The 12,619-nt window shown below is 53.6% G+C and overlaps 1 protein-coding gene across 1 annotated transcript in view; it reads left to right on the forward strand.

Moving 5' to 3' along the window:
* Positions 1 to 12,619, forward strand: part of OTOGL (otogelin like) — a 1,080,166-nt gene that overhangs the window by 326,081 nt on the left and 741,466 nt on the right. The gene's annotated exons all lie outside the window — the stretch shown is intronic.

Below are 12,619 nucleotides of genomic sequence, written 5' to 3' on the forward strand. Positions count from 1 at the left end.
CGCAAACAGGGCAGCGAAAAAAAAAAATGGAATTACGACCATGGCAGAAACCGCCAACAAAGACAGTGACTTTAACACTCCGACCGCCACGGCGGTACAACCAAACAGCACGGCGATCACCGCCAACAGACAGGCGGAGGACAATGTACCGCCCACAGTATCACAACCTACCAATCCGCCACCTTTTCCGGGGCGGATTCACCATGAACAAAAACATGGCGGAAACAGGACTTCGAAGGGAAAACGCTCACCTCTACACACCCCACGAGGAACCAGGACACCATGGAACCAGAGCTGCAAATTTTCCCTGCCCTTATCTTCTTGCTCCTCTACCAGGAGCACGAACGCCGGCGGCGAAGACCACGGTGAGTACTGCATCTACTACACAGGAGAGTGACACACACACGCAACACCCCCACCCCCACCTTCACCCACTACAACACACACACTAATACATATTGATACATCACAGTTACACCCCCTAAACCCCCCGGAAGAATGCAAAGAAAATGAGTGTAACCATTGTAATATATTAAAATCCAGTACGCAAAAATATATATACACTATTAACAAATATATACACCAAGAATAGTAGTCCAGGTATTGCTCCATTGAAGTCCGTGGAACACTGGGCCCACACAGCATGGGCTAGGCCCACACTCAATACCCGAACATGATGGAGAGAACACTGCAGGGGCATCAGATAGCAATAAAACAGGCACCTCAGGGGGAAGGGAAAGGGGGGACACCTCAGCCGGTTGAGTGCATGACGCCAAATCCTTGAGGGGGCCCCATGCCCACTGTTCAATCCTGGGGAGTGCAAAGCCACAGTCTCTCAAGTCTCTACAGTGGGTGGGTGCCCACTGTTCAATCCTGGGGAGTGCAAAGCCACAGTCTCTCAAGTCTCTACAGTGGGTGGTTTGCCCACTGTCCAATCCTGGGGAGTGCAAAGCCAGACTCTCAAGTCTCTACAGTGGGTGGGTTGCCCACCGTTCAATCCTGGGGAGTGCAAAGCCACAGTCTCTCAAGTGGATAACAGTCTCCACTGGTTCTGGAGGGGGCTTTGTGCCCTGAGTGCTTCATCCTGCCAAGGACTGAGGTAGTGGATGACTTTCTCCACTGGTTCTGGAGGGGGCTTTGTGCCCAGAGTGCTTCATCCTGCCAAGGACTGAGGTAGTGGATGCCTTTCTCCACTGGTTCTGGAGGGGGCTTTGTGCCAGGAGTTCTTCATCCTGCCAAGGACAGAGGTAGTGGATGCCTTTCTCCACTAGTTCTGGAGGGGGCTTTTTGCCCAGAGTGCTTCATCCTGCCAAGGACTAAGGTAGTGGATGCCTTTCTCCACTGGTTCTGGAGGGGGCTTTGTGTCCAGAGTGCTTCATCCTGCCAAGGAATGAGGTAGTGGATGTAAATCTCCACTGGTTCTATAGGGGGCTTTGTGCCCAGAGTGCTTCATCCTGCCAAGGACTGAGGTAGTGTATGTAAATCTCCACTGGTTCTGGAGGGGGCTTTGTGCCCCGAGTGCTTCATCCTGCTCGTGTCGGACACAGTAGCGTCAGTGCCCTTGGCGCTCATGGGCCAGCGGTGCTTGTGGCGGCGGTGTCCTTGGCAGCCGTGCTTGTGGCGGCGGTGTCCTGTTCAGTGGTGCTTGTGGTGGCGGGGTCCTTGGCAGCGACTCAGCTGCTGGCAGTCCTGTCTGGCCCAGCGGTGCTGGTACTGGCAGTCCTTTCTGGCCCAGCGGGGCTGGTGATGGCGGTCCTGTCTGGCCCAGCGGTGCTGGTACTGGTGCTCCTGTCTGGCCCAGCGGTGCTGGTGATGGCGGTCCTGTCTGGCCTAGCGGAGCTGGTGCTGGCAGTCCTTTCTGGCCCAGTGGGGCTGATGGCGGTCCTGTCTGGCCCAGCGGGGCTGGTGCTGGCGGTCCTTTCTGGCCCAGCGGGGCAGGTGATGGCAGTCCTTTCTGGCCGAGAGGTGCTGGTGGTCCTTTCTGGCCCAGCAGTGCTGGTGCTGGCGGTCCTATCTGGCCCAGCGGGCTGATGGCGGTGGCCTCCTGGGCAGCGGGGCTGATGGCGGTGGCCTCCTGGGCAGCGGGGCTGATGGCGGTGGCCTCCTGGGCAGCGGGGCTGATGGCGGTGGCCTCCTGGGCAGCGGGGCTGATGGCGGTGGCCTCCTGGGCAGCGGGGCTGATGGCGGTGGCCTCCTGGGCAGCGGGGCTGATGGCGGTGGCCTCCTGGGCAGCGGGGCTGATGGCGGTGGCCTCCTGGGCAGCGTGGCTGATGGCGGTCTTCTCCGCCGTGCTGCTCTTCCCAGACTTGCTGAGTTTCTTGTGCCCCTTCCCCACCTTGGAAGGTGTCGCAGCTGACTCCACACTCCCACATGTACCCCTGGGAGCGGCTTTGGTGGCTGGAGTCTTCCCCCTCTCCCGTCAGGCACTGGCCAACTTTTGATGCTTGGCAGGTGGGGGACTGTCCGTGCTGTGGCTCCTTGCCACACTGGCTGCCCTGCTGCCTGGTACACTCCAGAATCCGGTGACTACTGGCACCACTGGTCCCGGAGATGTTGTGGCTGAGGTGCTAGTTTGGGACCTGGAGAGTCAGGCCCTAGGAGACTGACGGGGTGGGGGAGGTGAGGGAAAGAGGTCAAGGTTGGACAGGAAAAGTTTCTTGGGAACACTGGGACGGGTAGCTGGAGGGGGTTTGGGAGTGGAGGAAGGGGTTGTGGTTGTAGGAGGTGTTCGTTTGGTGACATTTCGTGAAGGTGCATGCTCTGGAGGCGTGAGGTGGATGGCTGTTGGGTGGGTGTGAGCCTGCGTTTGTGTATCTTGGGAGGGGGCATCACAGACACACTGGGAAAGGACACAGGGGACGTGTGAATGGTAGTGGGGGTGGTGACTGCACGTGAGCGGGGTGTGGTGGTGTGTGTGCTGGTGATGGAAGTAGTGGCTGTAGATGTAGTGCATGCAGGTGTGAGTGGAGATGAGACTGGGAGGGAGGAGGGAGACGAGGAGGAGGGGGACACAGTGGAGGCAGTGGATGTTGGTGTGTCTGCATGTGTGTGATGCTTGCAGGAGTGCCTGTGGGATGTGTGGTGCTTATGTTTGCCAGAGCTTCCCTTGTGTGTTGACGTGTGTGCATGCTGGTCTGATGGTGTGCTTGGGGTAGGCTGAGGTACAGGGGTGTGGGTCTGGGTGGAGGTAGTTGGAGGGGGAGACTTGAGACAGGGACAATGGCTGCCATCAGTGCTGAGGCCAGAGTCTGAAAAGCTCGCTGAAGGGCTGTCTGACCAGAATGAATGCCCTCCAGGAATGCATTTGTTTGTTGCAACTGCCTCTCTACACCCTGGATGGCATTCAAAATGGTAGACTGCCCAACAGTGAGGGACCTGAGGAGGTCAATGGCTTCCTCACTGAGGGCAGCAGGGGTGACTGGGGCAGGGCCTGAGGTGCTTGGGGCGAAGGTGATGCCCATCCTCCTGGGTAAGCGGCACAGGACAAAGGCTGAGGGGCTGCTGGGAGGGCGGTACTGGTAGGGGTGGGTGGCGGCTGTACCTGTAGATGCGGGGGCACAGATGTGGCCGCCACCACAAGGGACCTCCCATCAGAGGACGAGTCCGTATCACTGGTCTCAGCTCCTGTCCCCGCCGTGGAGCTCCCCTCGCCCTCCGTCCCGCTGGTGAATTCCGAGTCCGTAGTCTCGCCCTCCAGGGCCATGTGGGATGTAGCTCCCTCCTGCTCCGGTGCCACTGCTCCTCTGCCTGATGATGCTAATGCACACAAGAACAGGGAGACCACAGAAAGGGGGGGGGCGACAGAACAAAGACATGTTGAGTGCATGCATTACCGCTACCGTTGGCTGACACGACAGACACAGAAGCCCCCTGCACTACGCCACGCACTTGTGGTCCACTGTTCAATCCCTGGGACATGGCCTACAAGGCTATGGCTGGCATCTGCACACATGAATGTCACAGGAGCCTGACTAGGAGTAGTTGGCACTGTACACAGGTGGGGTGGGGTGCCACAGGGTCTGCCAGAAGAAGGGTACCTAACTAGCATACTCGCCCTGGCCTAGGGAAACCCACAGCCCACCTCCCCCACCCAGATACCTCCACTGCGCGCTGAATCAGCTGAATGGGAGTGTACTCACCCCCTTGTGGCTGCTGTGATGCCCTCAATCGCCCATCCAACTCCGGGTACGCCACCGCCAGGATCCTGAACATCAGTGGGGTCATGGTGCGACGGGCACCCCTCCCACATTGGGAGGCCACCCCCAGCTGGGCCTCCGCCATCTTCTTGCTCCAGCGGCGAATGTCCTCCCATCTCTTACGGCAGTGGGTGCTCCGTCTGTGATAGACCCCCAGGGTCTGGGCGTCCTTGGCGATGGCACGCCAAACATCCTTCTTCTGGTGGGCGCTGACCTACATGAATTGTACAGGGGAGAAAGAAAAGTTAATACCAACTGCACCGTCACAGTCATTGGCCCCCATCCCTACCCTTGCCATGGGGCACATGCACTCACCGTCGTTTCATGCACGCCTCAATCTCCCCCCCCAATCTTTAATCCACCCCACTCCACACAGGCATAGCCCATACAGCATCCTCCCAGTGTACTCACCTGTTTGTCTGGAGGACCGTAGAGTAGCGTGTAGTGGGGGAGGACCCCATCCACGAGTTTCTCCAACTCCTCCGATGTGAAGGCAGGGGCCCTTTCCCCAGACGCACGAGCCATTGTCTCTTCCAGACTGAGGTCACAGCAGCACTTGCATTGTAGGTCCTCTCCTGTCGAAGATCAGGTATCGAGTGATTGAACAGATAGAAATGTATATCGTCATTGGCTCCTGGGACCCATAGGGTCCAATGTTAACCAATGCAGAATTGTGCCGCGGTCTTTGACCGCCTACCGCGACGGTGTACAACGCCAGCGCAGTTACCTCACATCCCATTGTCCCACTTTACAGGTCAGGCAGCCGCCATTTCAGGGGCACACATGGCTTTATTTTTAACTGCGTCACACATACCTAGGCCTTGCCTCAACACTCATACATGCAAATTTCGAATTATGATTCGTGTTCTTTGTAAGCTGTGTGTACGTACCTCTGAGTTGGTTGACTCTGTGCTCGCTGTTGTCCTTCAAAGGGACCGTCCGCTGGGACATGTGAGGAGATGGCGGCATCCTCCGGTGTACAGACCACTGGTGGACCTGTCGACAATGGAGGAAAGACATGTGATCATCACTTACAGGCTAGATCGTGCCACAATCCTGGAACTGTGTGCCCAGTTGGAGCCAGACCTGATGTCAGCTATCCGCCATCCCACAGGAATCCCCCCTCTAGTGCAGGTGCTGTCAGTACTCCATTTCCTTGCAAGTGGGTCATTTCAAACAACAGTGGCCATAGCATCAGGGATGTCTGAGCCTATGTTTTCCAACGTGTTGTCCAGAGTGTTGTCTGCCCTGCTGAAACACATGCTGAGCTACATTGTTTTCACTCAGGTGGAGGATTTGCCTGCAGTGAAAGGTGATTTCTATGCCCTGGGACATATCCCCAACATCATAGGTGCCATTGATGGGACACATGTGGCTTTGGTACCCCCCCGCGGAGTGAACAGGTGTACAGAAACCAGAAGAGTTACCATTCCATGAATGTGCAGATGGTGTGTTTGGCCGACCAGTACATCTCCCATGTGAATGCCAAATTCCCTGGCTCAGTGCATAACGCTTACATCCTGCGGAATAGCAGCATCCCTTATGTGATGGGTCAACTCCAGAGGCACCGTGTGTGGCTATTAGGTGAGCACCTGGAAGCAAGTCAGTGGGAATGTTTGCGTGGGTCTGGGGATATCCCTCCAGGTTAGTGTGTGTCTAACAATTGTCCCTTGCCATTTGTAGGTGACTCTGGTTACCCCAACCTGTCATGGCTACTGACCCCAGTGAGGAATCCCAGGACAAGGGCAGAGGAACGCTACAATGAGGCCCATGGGCGAAATCAGCGGATTACAGAGCGGACCTTCGGCCTCCTGAAGGCCAGGTTTAGGTGCCTCCATATGACAGGTGGATCCCTATTCTACTCACCAAAGAGGGTGTGCCAGATCATCGAGGCCTGCTGTATGCTTCACAACTTAGCTTTGCGACGACAGGTGCCTTTTCTGCAGGAGGATGGTCCAGTTGGAGGTGTTGTGGCAGCTGTGGAGCCTGTGGACAGTGAAGACGAGGAAGCAGAAGAAGAGGACATCGACAACAGGAACTCTGTGATCCTGCAATACTTCCAGTGAGACACAGGTAAGAATACAAACCTGCCTACTACAAGTACTTTACCACTACTAGCTCTCTACTGTCTGTCGTTTTCACCCAGTGTATGGTCACTGAGTTGTCACTTTCCCTTACGATTTCACAGATGTGGGTCCCACTGTGTGACATCTGCTTTGTTTCCTCATGGATTAAAGCTGTGTGACATAGGTATGTTGACATTACAATTGAAAGAGCATTTTGACACTGTAATTGCTAATACACTAATTCGAAATCACAGACAGACTCGAGATTGTTTTGTGCTTTAAGGGTATTTATTTAAGTGCTCAATATTGGAGGGTGCTCTAAAATGGTGAGGGGTGATGGTGGAGGAATGTCCATGGCAGAGTCCAGTCTATTAGTCTCACAGGTGCATTGCCCAAATGGGCATAGGAAGTGGAGCTGGGGCAGTTTGAGGATGGACAGGGTGACAAGGTGGGACAGAAGGATGACAATCAGGGCGGTCTAATTTCTTTGCGGAGTTTTGGAACTGTTCTCTGTCTTTGTCCTGGATCTCAGAACCCGTTTGCGGAGTGGTTCTCCCTCTGCAGGGGGTGGGGTGCTGGTGTGGTGGTCTGTGGCGGTGCCTCCTGTCCACTAGCGCCGGCGGAGGTGGTGGGCAGTTCATCGTCCAGGCTAGTGTCAGGGGCCCCTTGTTGTGCCACAGTGTCCCTCCTGGTGTTGAGGACTTCCTTCAGCACCCCTACGATGGTACCCAGGGTGGAATTGATGGATCTGAGTTCCTCCCTGAAGCCCAAATACTGTTCCTCCTGCAGCCGCTGGGTCTCCTGAAACTTGGCCAGTACCGTTGCCATCGTCTCCTGGGAATGGTGGTAGGCTCCCATGATGTTGGAGAGGGCCTCTTGGAGAGTGGGTTCCCTGGGCCTGTCCTCCCCCTGTCGCACAGCAGCACTCCCAGTTCCCCTGTGTTCCTGGGCCTCTGTCCCCTGGACCGTGTGCCCACTGCCACTGCCCCCAGATCCCTGTTGATGTTGGGGTGGTGCTTTAGCCTGGGTTCCCTGTAGTGGTGGACACACTGCTGATTGACGTCTCCTGGGGACAGAGGTATGGGCCCGCTGGGTGGGTACTGTTCTGGTGTTTCCAGAGGGGGGAGACTCTGTGGTGGCCTGTGCCAGTGTGAGGGGAACCGACTGTCCCAAAGTCCCAGATGAGCCGGGCTGGTCATCTAGATCCAGTTGGACAGAGCTGCTGTCATCACTGTGGGCCTCTTTTGTTGGTGGTGTGGACATGTGTGGAACCTCCTGTCCGGTGACGTTGGGTAGGGTTCCTGCAGGGGTATTAAAGGATGTTTATTGCATCTGTGTGTGCCATGGTGTGCAATGGGTGGGTGACCGTGTACCCCAGTGCTTGCATTCCTGTGTGGGACCTTGTGTGATGGTGTTTTAGGGGGGTGTATGGGTATGTGCAGTGGCCATGCATTGGTGATGGGTGTCCATGCTTTGTTGTGGCATGCAGGGCTTGGTGTTGGGATGTGTGGGTTGTGATATTGGGACATTTGTGAGGAGTTGGAGTGATGGGGGTGAGGGTGGGGGTATGTGATAGCATGCAGGTAGGGTGGGGGATGTAATAGTTAAGAATTGACTTACCAGAGTCCATTCCTCCATCTACTACTGCGAGGCCCTCAGGATGCAGAATCGCCAAGACTTGCTCCTCCCATGTTGTTAGTTGTGGGGGTGGAGGTGGGGGTCCGCCGCCAGTCCGCTGAACCGCAAGGTGGTGTCTTGATACCACGGAACGCACCTTCCCCCGTAGGTCGTTCCACCTCTTCCTGATGTCATCCCTATTTCTTGGGTGCTGTCCCACTGCGTTGACCCTGTCCAATATTCTTCGCCATAGCTCCATCTTCCTAGCTATAGAGGTGTGCTGCACCAGTGCTCCGAATAGCTGTGGCTCTACCCGGACGATTTCCTCCACCATGACCCTGAGCTCCTCCTCAGAGAACCTGGGGTGTCTTTGCCGTGCCATGGGGTGGTGTGGGTGATGTGTGGGGTGGTGTGTGTTGTGATAAGTGGGGTGATATTTAGTGGTGTGTTGTGTGAGGTGCGTGGAAGTTATGTGGGTGATGGTATTGTGTGCCTGTGGATGCTTGGTAGTAGTTTGTAGTGTCTCTTTCTGGCCTTCTTTCGGTATTTTGGTCGTAGGGGTTTGTGGGTGATGTGGGTGTGTGTTTTATATTGTATTGGGTGTGCGGGAGTGGTGTGTGTATGTGTATCAGGTGTGTATATTTCGATTTGTCCAATGTAGTTGTGTTTTGTAAATGTGTGTATATTTTGAGCGCGGTGGTGTGTACCGCCAATGGAATACCGCGGTTGAAAGACCGCCGCGTGGATTTGTGGGTCGTGATAGTGTGGGCGTATTTCTGTTGGCGTGACGGTGGAGGTATTGTTTTCGCCAGTTTATCACTGACCTTTGGTGTGGCGGACTTGTGTGGGTGTCTCAATTTTGGCAGATTCCGAGCAGTGGGTCGTAATTGCTGTGGCGGAATTCCGCAGCCGTGGCGGTGTGTTGGCGGTCTTCTGCACGCCGGTAAGCTGCTTTTACCGCCAATGTTGTAATGAGGGCCATATTGTTCATTCAAACTGTGCTGCTTGACATACAGTCTAGCTGAATCTCATTTGGCATTTGAATGAAAGGATCAGTATGAAGGACTGAGATATGCAGAGATCCACACCTGTGGGATCCAGACATGCTTCCTGCAGACAATACAATGTAAAACCCGGAAATTGAGCATGGCACAATGTTCCTTCTTTTCCTAATCTCACTCTGATCTGCAGAGGAAGGAAAATCACCCACCAGTTGCCCCTCCTTTAGCCTCTCAGCATCACATAAGAAGCTGTTGTAGAGTTAAGGGGGGGTATTTTCGCCATTAAGCAGTCTCATAGAGCATTTATTTTGTGATGAGGGGCTAGAAGTGGCAACTTCAGCTGTTAAATATAGCTCTAAGAGCGCCTATATACATTTAGTTTGCCCACCAAATATCTTCATCCCTTACCATGGTATGACTGATGATGAGCTTGTCTCTTAAGCCCTGTCTGTTGAACCATTAAAGCCCTTCCTCTGCCTTACAGCTAGCATGGGCAGTGGGGGATAAGTCATTACTGTCTGAGTTGGAGGTTTCATACCAGTTTATCTAATGGGTGCATTGCCCGCACATTTTTGCTTCAACACAACCCCAGAGGGACTGACAGACAGGAGAATGGGAGAGCCCTTCAAAATTCGCCTTGATGCCACCAGCCCCCTGGGGTTTGCCTGGCAGCAATATGGCTAGTCTGACCCTGACATAATAGGGTGAGAATAGTGGTTCTCCCTCACTCAGGAATTATGGGACTTAGGGGGTCATTACAACCTCGGCGGTCTTTTTTGAAGACCGCCGAGGGACCGCCGTGCAGAAGACCGCCAGCGGTGGCGGTTTTCCGCTTGGCCTTTTATGACCGTTGGCAGCTCTCCGTCCTTTTACCGACGTAGAGCCGCCAACAGCCATACTGGCGGGAGGCGGGGAAGTGGAAGTGGAGGTTGCTCCACCTCCACCGCCACGTCAACAGAACACCGCCCAGCGAATCACGTCCTGTGATTCGCCGTGGCGGTGTTCTGTTGGCGGTGTGGTGTCGGCGGAGCTGCCCCCATGGCTCCCGTCCCCTCCCGGAGGATCGTCGGACCAGGTAAGTCAATCGTCCGTGAGGGGATGGGGGTGGGGGGATGTTGTGTGTTGCGTGGGTGTATGGGGGTGTGTGTGTGTGTGTGTGTGTGTGTATATAGAGGGGTTGTGTGAGTGCGTGTATGCTTGCGGGGGTGTTGTTTGTATGGGAATGAGTGCGTGTATGTCTGTGAGTATGTCTGTATGGATGTGTGCTTGTATGTCTGAATGTGGGTGTGCGTGTCTGACTGTGTGTGTGGATGTAGGCATGTATGTCGGCGTGTGTGCATGTAAGTGTGTAGGTGGTGCCTGCGTGCGTGTCGTGTGGGTATGGGTGATGTGATGTTGGGGGTCGGGGTGGGGAGGGGGGTCCTGCCACCTTTGGGGGGTGGCAGGGGTGGTGGGGGGTGTAGGGGAGGGAGTCGGGGTGGGGGTGGGGGAGACCCCTATCATTGCCAGGGAAGGAATTCCCTGGCACTAATTGTGCTTACCGCCATGGATTTCATGGCGGTTCAAACCGCTGGAAATCCACGGCGGTAAGCTGGGTCCAAATACCGCCGGCGGTATAGTGACGGCCGCCGGGCTGGAGACCCAGGTCTCCAGCCCAGCGGGCGGAACGGAGAACCGGCGGATGACCATGGCGGTAACTGCCATGGTCATAATTCCCCAAAGTAAGACCGCCAGCCTGTTGGCGGTCTTACCGCCGGTTTAACACCGACCGGCAGGGTTGTAATGACCCCCTTAATATGTTGAACCTAATTCACAAAGAGAGTAGAGATGATGTAGATCTTTTGATAAATTACATTTCAGATCTTTTGGGGGGGATTCACAAACTTTTTCTTTCCATGAGTAGGTCCAGGAAACCTACGCCTGGTTCAAATCTTCAGGACTGTGCCTGGAAATCTGAACCCTATGACAGAGGGATCTTTTGATATGGAAAAGTCACCTGTTCAGACGAATTTAGGTGTGATGTGAGCTACGTTTTCACTTTAACTCATATCATACATATTTGTTCATAAACCATTCACATGACCAACACCTTGCCCCAAGCCTCTCCTGTCCTTCCCCTCTCCGTTTCTACATTTAGTCAGAATGGGATAAGTTCACCAATAAACCCGACGTGTCAACCGCCTGTAGTTCCACTCTGAAATCCCATTTTATGAATCAGCGTTTCCAATTTACAAGCAGAAATGCCACTTAGAAATTCCTAGGTGACACTTGGAACCTAAAAATGTTAGCATATCGATCGTATCATTCCTGTTCACTATTATTATTACAAATTAGATATGGTAGATATTTGCACATAAAAACACTGTCATTAAATTAAGTAATATACAAAATAAATCAATTGAAATAAATAATGTAAATAATTTTACAGTGCTCTTAACATTCCTTGAAAATAGTAAGCAGTGATAGATATTAAGGTGGTATGTATTGGGAATACCAAATCGAAAAAAATAGCACTTATCCATTTCTCACAAAACAACATAGACTGTATATATTTTGGGTTGAATAATATCGAACAAAATAGTCCATTTGGACCTCTAAACATAATTTACAGTTTTCATTGTTAAGGACAGTTTCCTTTTATGCTATCATTGATCGACTTGGCATAGGGCCCAGTCATATATTTAAAAGCAGATGTTGAAGCCAAGGATCTGGATCAAACAATAATTCGACACTGGCTTTTATGGTGGGAAACTATTTCAGCCTCAGACTATTAATCACAATATCCCCGATAGGAGACAAATTACTCTTTTTATTTCATACTTCCCCAGTAAACCTCAGAAAGTAGCGTCAGAGTTTATTGAACAGAGGCTCAGTTGCAAACAAAAGGCCTCTTACATTAAAGACTTCAAGAATCAAAGCATTTTCTTGCATCGCTTACCTTAATACTGTGCCACTATGACCTGAAGGTCTGGCGTGGTTAGGCCACCAGGTCAGAGGGTGAGGACAGCAGAGTCAGCTGAAGTAACACGGTCAGAAAATGGGGGCACCAGAGGGCCGGGAGCAAAATAGCCACACAGTAGTGAGGCTCTTGCAGTCGGAGTCAGCTGTCCGCCATCATCCCCCTTGAGAAGCCCGCTAACACAGCATCCATGGCTGGGACCATGCTCGGGACAGTCTCACCTACTGAATGAACCCACAGACAGCACTGATTGCACCATAGTAGTGGATGGAAAGCGATCTGCAGAGCCGCAGCACAGACAGACAAGATGGCACCCGAGCGGTGAGGAGTGAAATACCGCATTACACCTGTTAAACCTGGATAAGACTATGCACAGGAGTGCTTTATACTGACTAGAGCTGGAGTCAGTGGGTACAGCCTATATCACCTGAGACTGGTGACACAAACAGACACTGCTGGGGGTGTTGATGCTCCAGCTTATGAGATTGAAACATGCACTGGTCAAGTGCTACGGCTGGTCCTAGAGGGTAGGCCCGGGTGGAGATGACACCTCGGAGGACGGGCCTGTGTCAACAGACCTGAATGAAAACCTCACTGTTCATACAACAGTGTGCTGCTGGGGTGAGGCAGAACAGTGGTGCCCAATGTGCTGGGCTGCCCCTACCACTGACATGGCATACTCTAGGCACCAGAACTGAAAGGCTACCTGACATGGGTGCCGGCAGGCCCAGATTAACTGCAACGGGTTCTGGAGTAAACGCTGCCCTCTGCCCATGATGG

The sequence above is a fragment of the Pleurodeles waltl genome, chromosome 4_1, assembly GCF_031143425.1.
Source record: "Pleurodeles waltl isolate 20211129_DDA chromosome 4_1, aPleWal1.hap1.20221129, whole genome shotgun sequence".
NCBI lineage: Eukaryota > Metazoa > Chordata > Amphibia > Caudata > Salamandridae > Pleurodeles > Pleurodeles waltl.